Below are 21,436 nucleotides of genomic sequence, written 5' to 3' on the forward strand. Positions count from 1 at the left end.
GAAGGAGGGGTCTACAGAATGGAAGGAGGGGTCCACAGAATGGAAGGAGGGGTTTACAGAATGGAAGGAGGGGTCCACAGAATGGAAGGAGGGGTCCACAGAATGGAAGGAGGGGTCCACAGAATGGAAGGAGGGGTCTACAGAATGGAAGGAGGGGTCTACAGAATGGAAGGAGGGGTCTACAGAATGGAAGGAGGGGTCCACAGAATGGAAGGAGGGGTCCACAGAATGGAAGGAGGGGTCCACAGAATGGAAGGAGGGGTCTACAGAATGGAAGGAGGGGTCCACAGAATGGAAGGAGGGGTTTACAGAATGGAAGGAGGGGTCCACAGAATGGAAGGTAGGGTCTACAGAATGGAAGGAGGGGTCTACAGAATGGAAGGAGGGGTCTACAGAATGGAAGGAGGGGTCCACAGAATGGAAGGAGGGGTTTACAGAATGGAAGGAGGGGTCTACAGAATGGAAGGAGGGGTCCACAGAATGGAAGGAGTGGTTTACAGAATGGAAGGAGGGGTCCACAGAATGGAAGGAGGGGTCTACAGAATGGAAGGAGGGGTCTACAGAATGGAAGGAGGGGTCTACAGAATGGAAGGAGGGGTCTACAGTTGAATATTAGCGGGCTGGCTAAATCTGGCACATGCGTTTACAAATGTTGATTAAATTTGCCTTGGCCCTGTCAAACAACACCAAGTAAAGTCAAACAGTATGGTGAGGAGACTATGGGAGGAAAAAAGACATTGAAAATACCTTGAAAAAACTTTATAAATGTGTTTTTGGATGAAAAGATAGACCAGAGGAAAGAGTGCCTCCTACTGGCCCTCCAACACCACTTCCAGCAGCATCTGGTCTCCCATCCAGGGACTGACCAGGACCAACCCTGCTTCGCTTCAGAAGCAAGCCAGCAGTGGTATGCAGTGTGGTATGGTGCTGGCCAGAGTGGTATGCTGCTGGCCAGGGTGGTATGCTGCTGGCCAGGGTGGTATGCTGCTGGCCAGGGTGGTATGCTGCTGGCCAGAGTGGTATGCTGCTGGCCAGGGTGGTATGCTGCTGGCCAGGGTGGTATGCTGCTGGCCAGGGAGGTATGCTGCTGGCCAGAGTGGTATGCTGCTGGCCAGGGTGGTATGCTGCTGGCAAATAAACACAGTGGGTTTAGCTCCCTCCTGCAGCACAGCACCCCCACAACACGATGCTGCCACCCCAGTGCTTCACGGTTGGGATGGTGTTCTTCGACTTACAAGCCTCCCCCCTTTCCTCCAAACATAACGGTGGTCATTATGGCCAAACAGTTCTATTTTTGTTTCATCAGACCAGAGGACATTTCTCCAAAAAGTACGATCTTTGTCCCCTTGTGAAGTTGCAAACCGTAGTCTGGCTTTTTTATGGCGGTTATGGACCAGTGGCTTCTTCCTTGCTGAGTGGCCTTTCAGGTTATGTCGATATAGGACTCGTTTTACTGTGGATATAGATACATTTGTACCGATTTCCTCCAGCATCTTCACAATGTCCTTTGCTGCTGTTCTGTGATTGATTTGAACTTTTCGCACCAAAGTACGTTCATCTCTAGGAGACAGAACGCGTCTCCATCCTGAGCAGTATGACAGCTGCGTGGCCCATGGTGTTTATACTTGCGTACTATTGGTTGTACAGATGAAGGTGGTAACTTTAGGCATTTGGAAATTGCTCATAAGGATGAACCAGACTTGTGGAGGTCTACAAAAAAAATTCTGAGGTCTTGGCTGATCTCTTTTCATTTTCCCATGATGTCAAACAAAGAGGCACTGAGTTTGAAGGCAGGCCTTGAAATACATCCACAGGTACACCTCCAATTGACTCAAATGATATAATTTAGCCCATCAGAAGCTTCTAAAGTCATGACATAATTTTCTGGAATTTTCCAAGCTGTTTATAGGCACAGTCAACTTAGTGTATGTAAACTTCTGACCCACTGGAATTGTGATACAGTGAATTATAAGTGAAATAATCTGTCTGTAAACAATTGTTGGAAAAATTACTTGTGTCGTGAACAAAGTAGATGCCCTAACCGACTTGCCAAAACTATAGTTTGTTAACAAGACATTTGTAGAGTGGTTAAAAAAGCGAGTTTTGATGACAATCCAAGTGTATGTAAACCTCCAACTTCAACGGTATATATTTGTCATGAGACATAGGCTTAGCCTGGCTTGGCAGCTCCACTGCTTACAGAAGAACAAGAACAAGAATTAGAAGAAGAAGAATCCACAGTAGCATTATCATTATCACCGTGCCAACCCCCCCAGCTTTCTAGACACTCCCACCAGTCTACCCATAAACCCCATCCCACCAGACAGGCAGCTCTCTTCCCATAAACCCCATCCCACCAGACAAGCAGCTCTCTACACATCAACCCCATCCCACCAGACAGGCAGCTCTCTACCCATAAACCCCATCCCACCAGACAGGCAGCTCTCTACCCATAAACCCCATCCCACCAGACAGGCAGCTCTCTACCCATAAACCCCATCCCACCAGACAGGCAGCTCTCTACCCATAAACCCCATCCCACCAGACAGGCAGCTCTCTACCCATAAACCCCCTCCCACCAGTCCTGACAGGCAGCTCTCTACCTATAAGCCCCATCCCACCAGACAGGCAGCTCTCTACCCATAAACCCCCTCCCACCAGTCCTGACAGGCAGCTCTCTACCCATAAACCCCATCCCACCAGACAGGCAGCTCTCTACCCATAAACCCCATCCCACCAGACATGCAGCTCTCTACCCATAAACCCCATCCCACCAGTCCTGACAGGCAGCTCTCTACCCATAAACCCCATCCCACCAGACAGGCAGCTCTCTACCCATAAACCCCATCCCACCAGACAGGCAGCTCTCTACCCATAAACCCCTTCCCACCAGACAGGCAGCTCTCTACCCATAAACCCCATCCCACCAGACAGGCAGCTCTCTACCCATAAACCCCATCTCACCAGACAGGCAGCTCTCTACCCATAAACCCCATCCCACCAGAAAGGCAGCTCTCTACCCATAAACCCCATCCCACCAGACAGGCAGCTCTATACCCATAAACCCCATCCCACCAGACAGGCAGCTCTCTACCCATAAACCCCATCCCACCAGACAGGCAGCTCTCTACCCACAAACCCCATCCCACCAGACAGGCAGCTCTCTACCCATAAACCCCTTCCCACCAGACAGGCAGCTCTCTACCCATAAACCCCATCCCACCAGAAAGGCAGCTCTCTACCCATAAACCCCATCCCACCAGACAGGCAGCTCTCTTCCCATAAACCCCATCCCACCAGACAGGCAGCTCTCTACCCATAAACCCCATCCCACCAGACAGACAGCTCTCTACCCATAATCCCCATCCCACCAGTCCTGACAGGCAGCTCTCTACCCATAAACCCCATCCCACCAGACAAGCAGCTCTCTACCCATAAACCCCATCCCACCAGACAGGCAGCTCTCTACCCATAAACCCCATCCCACCAGACAGGCAGCTCTCTACCCATAAACCCCATCCCACCAGTCCTGACAGACAGCTCTCTACCCATAAACCCCATCCCACCAGACAGGCAGCTCTCTACCCATAAACCCCATCCCACCAGACAGGCAGCTCTCTACCCATAAACCCCATCCCACCAGTCCTGACAGACAGCTCTCTACCCATAAACCCCATCCCACCAGTCCTGACAGACAGCTCTCTACCCATAAACCCCATCCCACCAGACAGGCAGCTCTCTACCCATAAACCCCATCCCACCAGTCCTGACAGGCAGCTCTCTACCCATAAACCCCATCCCACCAGTCCTGACAGACAGCTCTCTACCCATAAACCCCATCCCACCAGTCCTGACAGACAGCTCTCTACCCATAAACCCCATCCCACCAGACAGGCAGCTCTCTACCCATAAACCCCATCCCACCTGACAGGCAGCTCTCTACCCATAAACCCCATCCCACCAGACAGACAGCTCTCTACCCATAAACCCCATCCCACCTGACAGGCAGCTCTCTACCCATAAACCCCATCCCACCTGACAGGCAGCTCTCTACCCATAAACCCCATCCCACCAGACAAGCAGCTCTCTACCCATAAACCCCATCCCACCAGACAAGCAGCTCTCTACCCATAAACCCCATCCCACCAGACAGGCAGCTCTCTACCCATAAACCCCATCCCACCAGACAGGCAGCTCTCTACCCATAAACCCCATCCCACCAGACAGACAGACAGCTCTCTACCCATAAACCCCATCCCACCAGACAGGCAACTCTCTACCCATAAACCCCATCCAAACAGACAGGCAGCTCTCTACCCATAAACCCCATCCCACCAGACAGGCAGCTCTCTACCCATAAGCCCCTTCTCACCAGACAGGCAGCTCTCTACCCATAAACCCCATCCCACCAGACAGGCAGCTCTCTACCCATAAACCCCATCCCACCAGACAGGCAGCTCTCTACCCATAAACCCCATCCCACCAGACAGGCAGCTCTCTACCCATAAACCCCATCCCACCAGACAGGCAGCTCTCTACCCATAAACCCCATCCAACCAGTCCTGACAGGCAGCTCTCTACCCATAAGCCCCATCCCACCAGACAGACAGCTCTCTACCCATAAACCCCATCTCACCAGACAGGCAGCTCTCTACCCATAAACCCCATCCCACCAGACAGGCAGCTCTCTACCCATAAACCCCGTCCCCCCAGACAGGCAGCTCTCTACCCATAAACCCCATCCCACCAGTCTTGACAGGCAGCTCTCTACCCATAAACCCCATCCCACCAGACAGGCAGCTCTCTACCCATAAACCCCATCCCACCAGACAGGCAGCTCTCTACCCATAAGCCCCATCCCACCAGACAGGCAGCTCTCTACCCATAAACCCCATCCCACCAGACAGGCAGCTCTCTACCCATAAACCCCATCCCACCAGACAGGCAGCTCTCTACCCATAAACCCCATCCAACCAGTCCTGACAGGCAGCTCTCTACCCATAAGCCCCATCCCACCAGACAGACAGCTCTCTACCCATAAACCCCATCTCACCAGACAGGCAGCTCTCTACCCATAAACTCCATCCCACCAGACAGGCAGCTCTCTACCCATAAACCCCGTCCCCCCAGACAGGCAGCTCTCTACCCATAAACCCCATCCCACCAGTCATGACAGGCAGTTCTCTACCCATAAACCCCATCCCACCAGACAGACAGCTCTCTACCCATAAACCCCGTCCCACCAGTCCTGACAGGCAGCTCTCTACCCATAAGCCCCATCCCACCAGACAAGCAGCTCTCTACCCATAAGCCCCATCCCACCAGACAGGCAGCTCCCTACCCATAAACCCCATCCCACCAGACAAGCAGCTCTCTACCCATAAGCCCCATCCCACCAGACAGGCAGCTCCCTACCCATAAACCCCATCCCACCAGACAGGCAGCTCTCTACCCATAAACCCCATCCCACCAGACAGGCAGCTCTCTACCCATAAACCCCATCCCACCAGACAGGCAGCTCTCTACCCATAAACCCCATCCCACCAGACAGGCAGCTCTCTACCCATAAACCCCATCCCACCAGACAAGCAGCTCTCTACCCATAAACCCCATCCCACCAGACAGGCAGCTCTCTACCCATAAACCCCGTCCCACCAGACAGGCAGCTCTCTACCCATAAACCCCATCCCACCAGACAGGCAGCTCTCTACCCATAAACCCCATCCCACCAGTCCAGACAGGCAGCTCTCTACCCATAAACCCCATCCCACCAGTCCTGACAGGCAGCTCTCTACCCATAAACCCCATCCCACCACACAGACAGCTCTCTACCCATAAACGCCATCCCACCAGACAGGCAGCTCTCTACCCATAAACCCCATCCCACCAGACAGGCAGCTCTCTACCCATAAACCCCGTCCCACCAGACAGGCAGCTCTCTACCCATAAACCCCATCCCACCAGTCCAGACAGGCAGCTCTCTACCCATAAACCCCGTCCAACCAGTCCTGACAGGCAGCTCTCTACCCATAAACCCCATCCCACCAGACAGGCAGCTCTCTACCCATAAACCCCATCCCACCAGACAAGCAGCTCTCTACACATCAACCCCATCCCACCAGTCCTGACAGGCAGCTCTCTACCCATAAACCCCATCCCACCAGTCCTGACAGGCAGCTCTCTACCCATAAACCCCATCCCACCAGTCCAGACAGGCAGCTCTCTACCCATAAACCCCATCCCACCAGTCCTGACAGGCAGCTCTCTACCCATAAACCCCATCCCACCAGTCCTGACAGGCAGCTCTCTACCCATAAACCCCATCCCACCTGACAGGCAGCTCTCTACCCATAAACCCCATCCCATCCCACCTGACAGGCAGCTCTCTACCCATAAACCCCGTCCCACCAGTCATGACAGGCAGCTCTCTACCCATAAACCCCATCCCACCAGACAGGCAGCTCTCTACCCATAAACCCCATCCCACCAGACAGGCAGCTCTCTACCCATAAACCCCGTCCCACCAGACAAGCAGCTCTCTACCCATAAACCCCATCCCACCAGACAAGCAGCTCTCTACCCATAAACCCCATCCCACCAGACAGGCAGCTCTCTACCCATAAACCCCATCCCACCAGACAGGCAGCTCTCTACCCATAAACCCCATCCCACCAGACAGGCAGCTCTCTACCCATAAACCCCATCTCACCAGACAGGCAGCTCTCTACCCATAAACCCCATCCCACCAGTCCTGACAGGCAGCTCTCTACCCATAAACCCCATCCCACCAGACAGGCAGCTCTCTACCCATAAACCCCATCCAAACAGACAGGCAGCTCTCTACCCATAAACCCCATCCCACCAGACAGGCAGCTCTCTACCCATAAACCCCATCCCACCAGTCCTGACAGGCAGCTCTCTACCCATAAACCCCATCCCATCCCACCAGACAGGCAGCTCTCTACCCATAAACCCCATCCCACCAGACAGGCAGCTCCCTACCAAAAACCCCGTCCCACCAGACAGGCAGCTCTCTACCCATAAACCCCATCCCACCAGTCCAGACAGGCAGCTCTCTACCCATAAACCCCATCCCACCAGAAAGGCAGCTCTTTACCCATAAACCCCGTCCCACCAGTCCAGACAGGCAGCTCTCTACCCATAAACCCCATCCCACCTGACAGGCAGCTCTCTACCCATAAACCCCATCCCACCTGACAGGCAGCTCTCTACCCATAAACCCCGTCCCACCAGTCCAGACAGGCAGCTCTCTACCCATAAACCCCATCCCACCAGACAGGCAGCTCTCTACCCATAAACCCCATCCAAACAGACAGGCAGCTCTCTACCCATAAACCCCATCCCACCAGACAGGCAGCTCTCTACCCATAAACCCCTTCCAACCAGACAGACAGCTCTCTACCCATAAACCCCATCCCACCAGTCCTGACAGGCAGCTCTCTACCCATAAACCCCATCACACCAGACAGGCAGCTCTCTACCCATAAACCCCGTCCCACCAGACAGGCAGCTCTCTACCCATAAACCCCATCCCACCAGTCCTGACAGGCAGCTCTCTACCCATAAACCCCATCCCACCAGACAGGCAGCTCTCTACCCATAAACCCCGTCCCACCAGACAGGCAGCTCTCTACCCATAAACCCCATCCCACCAGACAGGCAGCTCTCTACCCATAAACCCCATCCCACCAGTCCGGACAGGCAGCTCTCTACCCATAAACCCCATCCCACCAGACAGACAGCTCTCTACCCATAAACCCCATCCCACCAGACAGGCAGCTCTCTACCCATAAACCCCATCCCACCAGTCCGGACAGGCAGCTCTCTACCCATAAACCCCATCCCACCAGTCCTGACAGGCAGCTCTCTACCCATAAACCCCATCCCACCAGACAGGCAGCTCTCTTCCCATAAACCCCATCCCACCAGACAGACAGGCAGCTCTCTACCCATAAACCCCATCTCACCAGACAGGCAGCTCTCTACCCATAAACCCCATCCCACCAGTCCTGACAGGCAGCTCTCTACCCATAAACCCCATCCCACCAGTCCTGACAGGCAGCTCTCTACCCATAAACCCCATCCCACCAGACAGGCAGCTCTCTACCCATAAACCCCATCCCACCAGTCCTGACAGGCAGCTCTCTACCATAAACCCCTTCTCACCAGACAGGCAGCTCTCTACCCATAAACCCCATTCCACCAGACAGGCAGCTCTCTACCCATAAACCCCTTCCCACCAGACAGGCAGCTCTCTACCCATAAACCCCATCCCACCAGTCCAGACAGGCAGCTCTCTACCCATAAACCCCATCCCACCAGACAGGCAGCTCTCTACCCATAAACCCCATCCAAACAGACAGGCAGCTCTCTACCCATAAACCCCATCCCACCAGTCCAGACAGGCAGCTCTCTACCCATAAACCCCATCCCACCAGACAGGCAGCTCTCTACCCATAAACCCCATCCCACCAGACAGGCAGCTCTCTACCCATAAACCCCGTCCCACCAGACAGGCAGCTCTCTACCCATAAACCCCATCCCACCAGACAGGCAGCTCTCTACCCATAAACCCCATCCCACCAGACAGGCAGCTCTCTTCCCATAAACCCCATCCCACCAGACAGACAGGCAGCTCTCTACCCATAAACCCCGTCCCACCAGACAGGCAGCTCTCTACCCATAAACCCCATCCCACCAGACAGGCAGCTCTCTACCCATAAACCCCATCCCACCAGACAGGCAGCTCTCTACCCATAAACCCCATCCCACCAGACAAGCAGCTCTCTACCCATAAACCCCGTCCCACCAGACAGGCAGCTCTCTACCCATAAACCCCATCCCACCAGACAGGCAGCTCTCTACCCATAAACCCCATCCCACCAGACAGGCAGCTCTCTACCCATAAACCCCATCCCACCAGTCCTGACAGGCAGCTCTCTACCCATCAACCCCATCCCACCAGACAGGCAGCTCTCTACCCATAAACCCCATCCCACCAGTCCTGACAGGCAGCTCTCTACCCATAAACCCCATCCCACCAGACAGGCAGCTCTCTACCCATAAACCCCATCCCACCAGACAAGCAGCTCTCTACCCATAAACCCCGTCCCACCAGACAGGCAGCTCTCTACCCATAAACCCCGTCCCACCAGTCCTGACTGGCAGCTCTCTACCCATAAACCCCATCCCACCAGACAAGCAGCTCTCTACCCATAAACCCCATCCCACCAGACAGGCAGCTCTCTACCCATAAACCCCATCCCACCAGTCCGGACAGGCAGCTCTCTACCCATAAACCCCATCCCACCAGTCCTGACAGGCAGCTCTCTACCCATAAACCCCATCCCACCACACAGACAGCTCTCTACCCATAAACCCCATCCCACCACACAAGCAGCTCTCTACCCATAAACCCCGTCCCACCAGACAGGCAGCTCTCTACCCATAAACCCCGTCCCACCAGTCCTGACTGGCAGCTCTCTACCCATAAACCCCATCCCACCAGACAAGCAGCTCTCTACCCATAAACCCCATCCCACCAGACAGGCAGCTCTCTACCCATAAACCCCATCCCACCAGTCCTGACAGGCAGCTCTCTACCCATAAACCCCATCCAACCAGACAGGCAGCTCTCTACCCATAAACCCCATCCCACCAGACAGGCAGCTCTCTACCCATAAACCCCATCCCACCAGACAGGCAGCTCTCTACCCATAAACCCCATCCCACCAGACAGACAGGCAGCTCTCTACCCATAAACCCCATCCCACCAGACAGGCAGCTCTCTACCCATAAACCCCATCCCACCAGACAAGCAGCTCTCTACCCATAAACCCCATCCCACCAGACAGGCAGCTCTCTACCCATAAACCCCATCCAACCAGTCCTGACACGCAGCTCTCTACCCATAAACCCCATCTCACCAGTCCAGACAGGCAGCTCTCTACCCATAAACCCCGTCCCACCAGACAGACAGCTCTCTACCCATAAACCCCATCCCACCAGACAGGCAGCTCTCTACCCATAAACCCCATCTCACCAGTCCAGACAGGCAGCTCTCTACCCATAAACCCCGTCCCACCAGACAGACAGCTCTCTACCCATAAACCCCATCCCACCAGACAGACAGCTCTCTACCCATAAACCCCTTCCCACCAGTGCAGCCAGAGTCCCAGAGATCCAACACAGAAGATTCATTACTAGCATCCTACACTAGTCCACGTTGTCACTGTACCCCTCAGGCACACAGAGACAGTCCCCACAAAATGAGGTGGAAACTGAGCTGCACTTCCTAACATCCTGTCCAACGTATGACCATTTTAGAGATACATATTTCCCTCAGATTACACAGATCCACAGATATTTATGCTTATTTATTTTCCCTTGTGTACTTTAACCATTTGTACATTGTTACAACACTGTATATATACATAATATGACATTTGTAATGTCTTTATTGTTTTGAAACTTCTGTATGTGTAATGTTTACTGTTAATTTTGATTGTCAATAAAGCCCCTTGAATTGAAATGACAGAGGATACTAACTCAGTCAGTCAGTCAGTCAGTCAACTTCACTCCCTGTTAGAGTTCTGGTTCTTTTCTCATGAACCACTGCATGTTTGGTTGACCTAAGGAACATCGTCATACATCTTCGTCTTTTTTGAATGCTTTGTTAGGGTTCTGATTTCCAAAAGCAAAAGGACAAAATAAATCAACAAAATTAAGGATCAGACTGTAACAAATGCTGAGTTTTCATGACGCAGACATTACATTTAAGTCATTTAGCAGACGCTCTTATCCAGAGCGACTTACAAATTCTGCATCCTGTCTTTCTGTCAGAGGGAGGACATCAAGCTACCACTCATACATTCAGTAGTATTACTGTTAGGTGAGGTCAAAGCCACACAGACTAATGTTAATGTCCCAATGTGAATGGGATTATTTTCTGCTTTAGATGCTATCAGATCATGCCCCCATTTCTACACAAATCTCAATATTGATGACCATATGCATTGAGAGAGAGTACGAGAGACCTTTGGCAACACCTAAAAAGTGTACAGCACTTTGAGACATCAGCTGATGTACGAAGGGCTATAGAAATACATTTGATTTGATTTGATTTGACCTAGCATCCAGCTTCATCAGTCTAAGTCTGTCTGAACAGAATGCACACGTCCTTCTAGGTCCCATTTCCATGCACTCTCTCCAAGTATCCGATACTCCCACTGAAACATGATGAGTTTTTGTGACACTCCTCAGAAGTAGAGGGGAGATTCAATTGAGGATGCAGGGAGGGGAGGGAAGGGGGAAACTGAGGATTCAGACAGGGGAGGGAGGGGGGAATTGAGGATTCAGGGAGGGGAGAAACTGAGGATTCAGACAGGGGAGGGAAGGGGGAAACTGAGGATTCAGACAGGGGAGGGAGGGGGAATTGAGGATTCAAGGAGGGGAGGGAGGGGGAAACTGAGGATTCAGACAGGGGAGGGAAGGGGGAATTGAGGATTCAGGGAGGGGAGAAACTGAGGATTCAGACAGGGGAGGGAAGGGGGAATTGGGGATTCAGGGAGGGGATGGAGGGGGAACTAGGGATTCAGGGGGGGGATGGAGGGGGAACTAAGGATTCAGGGAGGGGATGGAGGGGGAGCTAAGGATTCAGGGAGGGATGGGGGAACTGAGGATTCAGACAGGGGAGGGAAGGGGGAATTGGGGATTCAGGGAGGGGATGGAGGGGGGAACTAGGGATTCAGGGAGGGGATGGAGGGGGAACTGAGGATTCAGGGAGGGGGAAGGGGGAACTGGGGATTCAGGGGGTGGAGTGAGGGGGAACTGGGGATTCAGGGAGGGATGGGGGAACTGAGGATTCAGGGGTGGAGTGAGGGGGAACTGGGGATTCGGGGAGGGGGAAACAGGATTCAGGAACAGTCACAAGAATAGAAAGCAAGACTGGAGCCAGGTTTCCATCCATACAAGACTGGAGCCAGGTTTCCATCCATACAAGACTGGAGCCAGGTTTCCATCCATACAAGACTGGAGCTAGGTTTCCATCCATACAAGACTGGAGCCAGGTTTCCATCCATACAAGACTGGAGCCAGGTTTCCATCCATACAAGACTGGAGCTAGGTCTCCATCCATACAAGACTGGAGCTAGGTCTCCATCCATACAAGACTGGAGCCTGGTCTCCATCCATACAAGACTGGAGCTAGGTTTCCATCCATACAAGACTGGAGCTAGGTCTCCATCCATACAAGACTGGAGCTAGGTTTCCATCTATTTAATTTTAATTTAACTAGGCAAGTCAGTTAAGAACAAATTCTTATTTTCAATGACGGCCTAGGAACAGTGGGTTAACTGCCTGCTCAGGGGCAGAACGAGAGATTTGTACCTTGTCAGCTCGGGGATTCGAACTTGCAACCTTTCGGTTACTAGTCCAACGCTCTAGCCACTAGGCTACCCTGCCGCCCCAGCTATACAAGACTGGAGCCAGGTTTCAATCCATACAAAACTGGAGCCAGGTTTCCATCCATACAAGACTGGAGCCATGTCTCCATCCATACAAGACTGGAGCCTGGTCTCCATCCATACAAGACTGGAGCCAGGTCTCCATCCATACAAGACTGGAGCCTGGTCTCCATCCATACAAGACTGGAGCCTGGTCTCCATCCATACAAGACTGGAGCTAGGTTTCCATCCAATTGGACGACAGATTTTCATGTGACTTCTAAAATCTGTCCCACCTGTAGTATTTCCACCAAACATACTTGTTGCAGATAAACAGCAGTGCACGTTGAGGCCCATAAAATGTACTTTTTTTCCGCGTAAGTTTTCTTGTCTCAAATAAATAACACATTTTCAACTCTATCGATAGTTAACTGTTGTGTTAAAAATAGCAAACGTGCCTCCTCTGGTCTTGGCATGCGGCCTCTAGCCCAACAGCTGGCCGATACAGTGTGGGTAGGCGAGTCTACATGAGATTATTTATAGATGACATTATTTCTATTTGTCAAAAGGCAGCCAAGGATCGATCATCATGTCACCAGAATAAGAATCTCAATATTTATTGGCAAGGAGCATCAAACTCATCGACGTGCACTTTCACCACCCTGTGAAGTTCATCATCATTTATTTAATCTGTATGCTAATTAATTGCATGTTTTCCTTAATTAATTGCATGCTTAATTAATTGCATGCTTTCCTAATTAATGGCATGCTTTTTTTCATAGCTGACTCCAAGTTAACTTCAATTGAATGGTTATTATATCAATATTTGTGCATAAAATTATTTAACCTTGAATTCCTGTTACTAACAACTTCAATAAGATTTACACACATTTGTATTTATTTTTTTACAAGTGTTATGTTTAATTTGGAAATTACAGATCTCTACCAGGAAATTGAGAAGTCAACAGAGTTTCATAGCAATTCCACATCAGAATGGTAATTTGCATAGAATTTTAGCTAATCCTAAAGATATTGAATCATTTACTTTAGGTCTGCTTCAATGGCTTTCATAAGGTAGGTAAGCATTGTTAAATGAGGACTAAAGTCAAACGTCAGTGTCCAAACATGAGTTACATTACATTGAAATTAATGGGTTTTCAAGTGGTCTATAGTGCAATCCCCCCCCCCCCAATTTTTTTGTTTTTAAATTGAATTTCCAAAGACGCACTCAGTCACCGTTCTCTCGTGTCTAGGGGAAAGGCGTGTTCCATCTCCAACGACACACTGCACCATGTCAACACACCATGTCAACACACTGCACCATGTCAACACACCATGTCAACACACCATGTCAACACACCATGTCAACACACCATGTCAACACACCATGTCAACACACTGCACCATGTCAACACACCATGTCAACACACCATGTCAACACACTGCACCATGTCAACACACTGCACCATGTCAACACACTGCACCATGTCAACACACCATGTCAACACACCATGTCAACAAACCATGTCAACACACCAGTCTTAACACACCGCACCATGTCAACACACCAGTCTCAACACACTGCACCATGTCAACACACCATGTCAACACACTGCACCATGTCAACACACCATGTCAACACACCAGCCCCAACACACTGCACCATGTCAACAAACCATGTCAACACACCAGTCTTATCACACTGCACCATGTCAACACACTGCACCATGTCAACACACCAGTCTTAACACACTGCACCATGTCAACACACCATGTCAACACACCATGTCAACGCACCATGTCAACACACCATGTCAACACACCATGTCAACACACCATGTCAACACACTGCACCATGTCAACACACCAGTCTTTTGCTCCTATATCTCACCTGTGGTAGCTATCTGATCTAATCCCTGTCCTGCAGCCTGATCTAATCCCTGTCCTACAGCCTGATCTAATCCCTGTCCTACAGCCTGATCTAACCCCTGTCCCACAGCCTGATCTAATCCCTGTCCTACAGCCTAATCTAATCCCTATCCTACAGCCTGATCTAATCCCTGTCCTACAGCCTGATCTAATCCCTGTCCTGCAGCCTGATCTAATCCCTGTCCTACAGCCTGATCTAATCCCTGTCCTACAGCCTGATCTAATCCCTGTCCTACAGCCTGATCTAATCCCTGTCCTACAGCCTGATCTAATCCCTGTCCTACAGCCTGATCTAATCCCTGTCCTGCAGCCTGATCTAATCCCCGTCCTACAGCCTAATCTAATCCCCGTCCTACAGCCTGATCTAATCCATGTCCTGCAGCCTGATCTAATCCCTGTCCTACAGCCTGATCTAATCCCTGTCCTGCAGCCTGATCTAATCCCTGTCCTACAGCCTAATCTAATCCCTATCCTACAGCCTGATCTAATCCCTGTCCTACAGCCTGATCTAATCCCTGTCCTGCAGCCTGATCTAATCCCTGTCCTACAGCCTGATCTAATCCCTGTCCTACAGCCTGATCTAATCCCTGTCCTACAGCCTGATCTAATCCCTGTCCTACAGCCTGATCTAATCCCTGTCCTACAGCCTGATCTAATCCCTGTCCTGCAGCCTGATCTAATCCCTGTCCTACAGCCTAATCTAATCCCCGTCCTACAGCCTGATCTAATCCATGTCCTGCAGCCTGATCTAATCCCTGTCCTACAGCCTAATCTAATCCCTGTCCTACTGCCTGATCTAATCCCTGTCCTACAGCCTAATCTAATCCCTATCCTACAGCCTGATCTAATACCTATCCTACAGCCTGATCTAATCCCTGTCCTACAGCCTGATCTAATCCCTGTCCCACAGCCTAATCTAATCCCTATCCTACAGCCTGATCTAATCCCTATCCTACTGCCTGATCTAATCCCTATCCTACAGCCTAATCTAATCCCTATCCTACAGCCTGATCTAATCCCTATCCTACAGCCTGATCTAATCCCTGTCCTACAGCCTAATCTAATCCCTGTCCTACAGCCTGATCTAATCCCTGTCCTACAGCCTAATCTAATCCCTGTCCTACAGCCTAATCTAATCCCTGTCCTACTGCCTGATCTAATCCCTGTCCTACAGCCTAATCTAATCCCTGTCCTACAGCCTAATCTAATCCCTGTCCTACAGCCTAATCTAATCCCTGTCCTACTGCCTGATCTAATCCCTGTCCTACAGCCTGATCTAATCCCTGTCCTACTGCCTGATCTAATCCCTATCCTACAGCCTGATCTAATCCCTGTCCTACTGCCTGATCTAATCCCTATCCTACAGCCTGATCTAATCCCTGTCCTACAGCCTGATCTAATCCCTGTCCTACAGCCTGATCTAATCCCTGTCCTACAGCCTGATCTAATCCCTGTCCTACAGCCTGATCTAATCCCTGTCCTACAGCCTAATCTAATCCCTGTCCTACAGCCTGATCTAATCCCTGTCCTACAGCCTGATCTAATCCCTATCCTAGCGCCTGAAAGAGTTGTTATCCTCCTTAATGGCCACCTTCCTTGAATGTTTATTGACTGATCCAGTCAGTCTGACTCAGGAAACTGCCTTACACAGCACTTTATCTGCCTTCCCTGTCTTTCTCCAGATCAATTAGACACTGTAGCTGCATGCAGACAGCAGGGAGCAGAGAGCAGGGAGCAGAGAGCAGAGATCAGGGAGCAGGGAGCAAAGAGCAGAGAGCAGGGAGCAGGGAGCAGGGAGCAGGGAGCAGGGAGCAGAGAGCAGGGAGCAGGGAGCAGGGAGCAGGGAGCAGGGAGCAGGGAGCAGGGAGCAGGGAGCAGGGAGCAGAGAGCAGGGAGCAGAGAGCAGAGAGCAGGGAGCAGAGAGCAGAGAGCAGGGAGCAGGGAGCAGAGAGCAGACAGCAGATCAGAACAATAAGGGAGGCAGTGGGAAGAAGTGAGCAGCACTGAGGCAAACTGACAGATTGACGTTATGATTCATGTTTAATTGAATGTGGCTGAAAGTGCCTCTATATAGGCTGACATGCTGTCCATAAATAACAACATCACCATGAAAGGCATTTGGCTCCGACCGGCTTTTCCTGACGACAGTGTGATCACGCTCTCCGTATCCGATGTGAGCAAGACCTTTAAACAGGTCAACGTTCACAAGGTCTGGGCCAGATGGATTACCAGGACGTGTACTCAGAGCATGCGCGTACCAACTGGCAAGTGTCTTCACTGAAATTTTCAACCTCTCCCTGACCGAGTCTGTAATACCTACATGTTTTCAAGCAGACCGCCATAGTCCCTGTGCCCAAGGAAGCGAACGTAACCTGCCTAAATGACTACCGCCCTGTAGTACTCACGTCGGCGGTAGCCATGAAGTGATTTGAAAGGCTGGTCATGACTCACATCAACACCATCATCCCAGAAACCCTAGACCCACTCCAATGTTAGTACCGCCCCAACAGATCCACAGATGACGCAATCTCAATCGCACTCCGCACTGCCCTTTCCCACCTGGACAAAAGGAACACCTACATGAGAATGCTGTTCCTTGACTACAGCTCAGCGTTCAACACCATAGTGCCCACAAAGGACCCTGGGACAAAACACCTCCCTCTGCAACAGGATCCTGGACTTCCTGATGGGCCTCCCCCAGGTGGGAAGGGTAGACAACAACACATCTGCCACGCTGATTCTCAACACGGGGGCCCCTCAGGGGTGCGTGCTCAGTCCCCTCCTGGTACTCCCTGTTCACCCAAAACTGTGTGGCCAAGCACGACTCCAACACCATCATTACGTTTTCTGACGACACAACAGTGGTAGGCCTGATCACTGACAACGATGAGACAGCCTATAGGGAGGTGGTCAGAGACCTGGCCGGGAGGTGCCAGGACAACAACCTCTCCCTCAACGTGAGCAAGACAAAGGAGCTGATCGTGGACTACAGGAAAAGGCGGGCCGAACACACTCCCATTCACATCGACGAGACTGCAGTGGAGCAGGTTGAGAGGTATGGCAACTGCTCGGCATCTGACCGTAAGGCGCTACAGAGGGTAGTGCGTACGGCCCAGTACATCACTGGAGCCAACCCCAGCCACCCAAGTCATAGACTGTTCTCTCTGCTACCACAAAGCGATACCGGAGCGCCAAGTCTAGGTCCAAAAGGCATCTTAACAACTTCTACCCCCAGGCCATAAGACTCCTGAACAATTTATCAAATGGCCACTGGACTATTAACATTGACCCACCCTTTTGTTTTTGACACTGCTGCTATTCACTGTTTATTATCTAATAGTCACTTTCCTACTTCTTACATGTACAAATTACCTCAAATAACCTGTAACCCAACACAATGACTCAGTACCATAACACCCTGAATATAGCCTCCACATTGACTCTGTACCGTAATACCCTGTATATAGCCTCCACATTGACTATGACCGGTACCCCCAGTATATAGCCTCTACATTGACTCTGTACTGTAATACCCTGTATATAGCCTCCACACTGACTCTGTACCGTAATACCTTGGATATAGCCTCCACATTGACTCTGTACCGTAACACCCTGTATATAGCCTCCACACTGACTCAGTACCATAACACCCTGTATATAGCCTCCACACTGACTCTGTACCGGTACCCCCTGTATATAGCCTCCACATTGACTCTGTACCGGTACCCCTTGTATATAGCCTCCACATTGACTCTGTACCGTAACACACTGTATATAGCCTCCACATTGACTCTGTACCGGTACCCCCTGTATATAGCCTCCACATTGACTCTGTACCGGTACCCCCTGTATATAGCCTCCACATTGACTCTGTACCGGTACCCCCTGTATATAGCCTCCACATTGACTCTGTACCGGTACCCCCTGTATATAGCCTCCACATTGACTCTGTACCGGTACCCCCTGTATATAGCCTCCACATTGACTCTATACCATAACACCCTCTATATAGCCTCCACATTGACTCTGTTCCGGTACCCCCTGTATATAGCCTCCACATTGACTCAGTACCAGTACCCCCTGTATATAGCCTCCACATTGACTCTGTACCGGTACACCCTGTATATAGCCTCCACATTGACTCAGTACCGTAACACTCTGTATATAGCCTCCACATTGACTCAGTACCGTAACACTCTGTATATAGCCTCCACATTGACTCTGTACCGGTACCCCCTGTATATAGCCTCCACATTGACTCTATACCATAACACCCTCTATATAGCCTCCACATTGACTCTGTACCATAACACCCTCTATATAGCCTCCACATTGACTCTGTACCGTAACACCCTGTATATAGCCTCCACATTGACTCTGTACCGGTACCCCCTGTATATAGCCTCCACATTGACTCTGTACCAGTACCCCCTGTATATAGCCTCCACATTGACTCAGTACCAGTACCCCCTGTATATAGCCTCCACATTGACTCTGTACCGGTACATTTACATTTACATTTAAGTCATTTAGCAGACGCTCTTATCCAGAGCGACTTACAAATCGGTACCCCCTGTATATAGCCTCCACATTGACTCTGTACCGGTACCCCCTGTATATAGCCTCCACATTGACTCTGTACCGGTACCCCCTGTATATAGCCTCCACATTGACTCTGTACCGGTACCCCCTGTATATAGCCTCCACATTGACTCTATACCATAACACCCTCTATATAGCCTCCACATTGACTCTGTACCATAACACCCTCTATATAGCCTCCACATTGACTCTGTACCGTAACACCCTGTATATAGCCTCCACATTGACTCTGTACCGGTACCCCCTGTATATAGCCTCCACATTGACTCAGTACCAGTACCCCCTGTATATAGCCTCCACATTGACTCTGTACCGGTACATTTACATTTACATTTAAGTCATTTAGCAGACGCTCTTATCCAGAGCGACTTACAAATCGGTACCCCTGTATATAGCCTCCACATTGACTCAGTACCAGTACCCCCTGTATATAGCCTCCACAATGACTCTGTACCGGTACACCCTGTATATAGCCTCCACATTGACTCTGTACTGTAACACCCTGTATATAGCCTCCACATTGACTCTGTACTGTAACACCCTGTATATAGCCTCCACATTGACTCTGTACTGTAACACCCTGTATATAGCCTCCACATTGACTCTGTACCGTAACACCCTGTATATAGCCTCCACAATGACTCTGTACCGGTACACCCTGTATATAGCCTCCACATTGACTCTGTACTGTAACACCCTGTATATAGCCTCCACATTGACTCTGTACCATAACACCCTGTATATAGCCTCCACAATGACTCTGTACCGGTACACCCTGTATATAGCCTCCACATTGACTCTGTACTGGTACCCTCCTGTATATAGCCTCCACATTGACTCTGTACCGGTACCCCCTGTATATAGCCTCCACATTGACTCTGTACCGTAACACCCTGTATATAGCCTTCACACTGACTCTGTACCGTAATACCCTGTATATAGCCTCCACATTGACTCTGTACCATAACACCCTGTATATAGCCTCCACAATGACTCTGTACCGTAACACTCTGTATATAGCCTCCACATTGACTCAGTACCGTAACACTCTGTATATAGCCTCCACATTGACTCTGTACCGGTACCCCCTGTATATAGCCTCCACATTGACTCTATACCATAACACCCTCTATATAGCCTCCACATTGACTCTGTACCATAACACCCTCTATATAGCCTCCACATTGACTCTGTACCGTAACACCCTGTATATAGCCTCCACATTGACTCTGTACCGGTACCCCCTGTATATAGCCTCCACATTGACTCTGTACCAGTACCCCCTGTATATAGCCTCCACATTGACTCAGTACCAGTACCCCTGTATATAGCCTCCACATTGACTCTGTACCGGTACATTTACATTTACATTTAAGTCATTTAGCAGACGCTCTTATCCAGAGCGACTTACAAATCGGTACCCCCTGTATATAGCCTCCACATTGACTCTGTACCGGTACCCCCTGTATATAGCCTCCACATTGACTCTGTACCGGTACCCCCTGTATATAGCCTCCACATTGACTCTGTACCGGTACCCCCTGTATATAGCCTCCACATTGACTCTATACCATAACACCCTCTATATAGCCTCCACATTGACTCTGTACCATAACACCCTCTATATAGCCTCCACATTGACTCTGTACCGTAACACCCTGTATATAGCCTCCACATTGACTCTGTACCGGTACCCCCTGTATATAGCCTCCACATTGACTCAGTACCAGTACCCCCTGTATATAGCCTCCACATTGACTCTGTACCGGTACATTTACATTTACATTTAAGTCATTTAGCAGACGCTCTTATCCAGAGCGACTTACAAATCGGTACCCCCTGTATATAGCCTCCACATTGACTCAGTACCAGTACCCCCTGTATATAGCCTCCACAATGACTCTGTACCGGTACACCCTGTATATAGCCTCCACATTGACTCTGTACTGTAACACCCTGTATATAGCCTCCACATTGACTCTGTACTGTAACACCCTGTATATAGCCTCCACATTGACTCTGTACTGTAACACCCTGTATATAGCCTCCACATTGACTCTGTACCGTAACACCCTGTATATAGCCTCCACAATGACTCTGTACCGGTACACCCTGTATATAGCCTCCACATTGACTCTGTACTGTAACACCCTGTATATAGCCTCCACATTGACTCTGTACCATAACACCCTGTATATAGCCTCCACAATGACTCTGTACCGGTACACCCTGTATATAGCCTCCACATTGACTCTGTACTGGTACCCCCTGTATATAGCCTCCACATTGACTCTGTACCGGTACCCCTGTATATAGCCTCCACATTGACTCTGTACCGTAACACCCTGTATATAGCCTTCACACTGACTCTGTACCGTAATACCCTGTATATAGCCTCCACATTGACTCTGTACCGGTACCACCTGTATATAGCCTCCACA

At 50.5% G+C, this 21,436-nt stretch overlaps 1 protein-coding gene across 1 annotated transcript in view; it reads right to left on the reverse strand.

Annotated features, from left to right (window-relative positions):
* LOC135524819 (ras-related protein Rab-6B-like) overlaps positions 1–21,436 on the reverse strand; it is a 119,699-nt gene that overhangs the window by 29,314 nt on the left and 68,949 nt on the right. The window lies entirely within an intron of this gene.

The sequence above is a fragment of the Oncorhynchus masou genome, chromosome 31 (assembly GCF_036934945.1).
Source record: "Oncorhynchus masou masou isolate Uvic2021 chromosome 31, UVic_Omas_1.1, whole genome shotgun sequence".
NCBI classification, from domain to species: domain Eukaryota; kingdom Metazoa; phylum Chordata; class Actinopteri; order Salmoniformes; family Salmonidae; genus Oncorhynchus; species Oncorhynchus masou.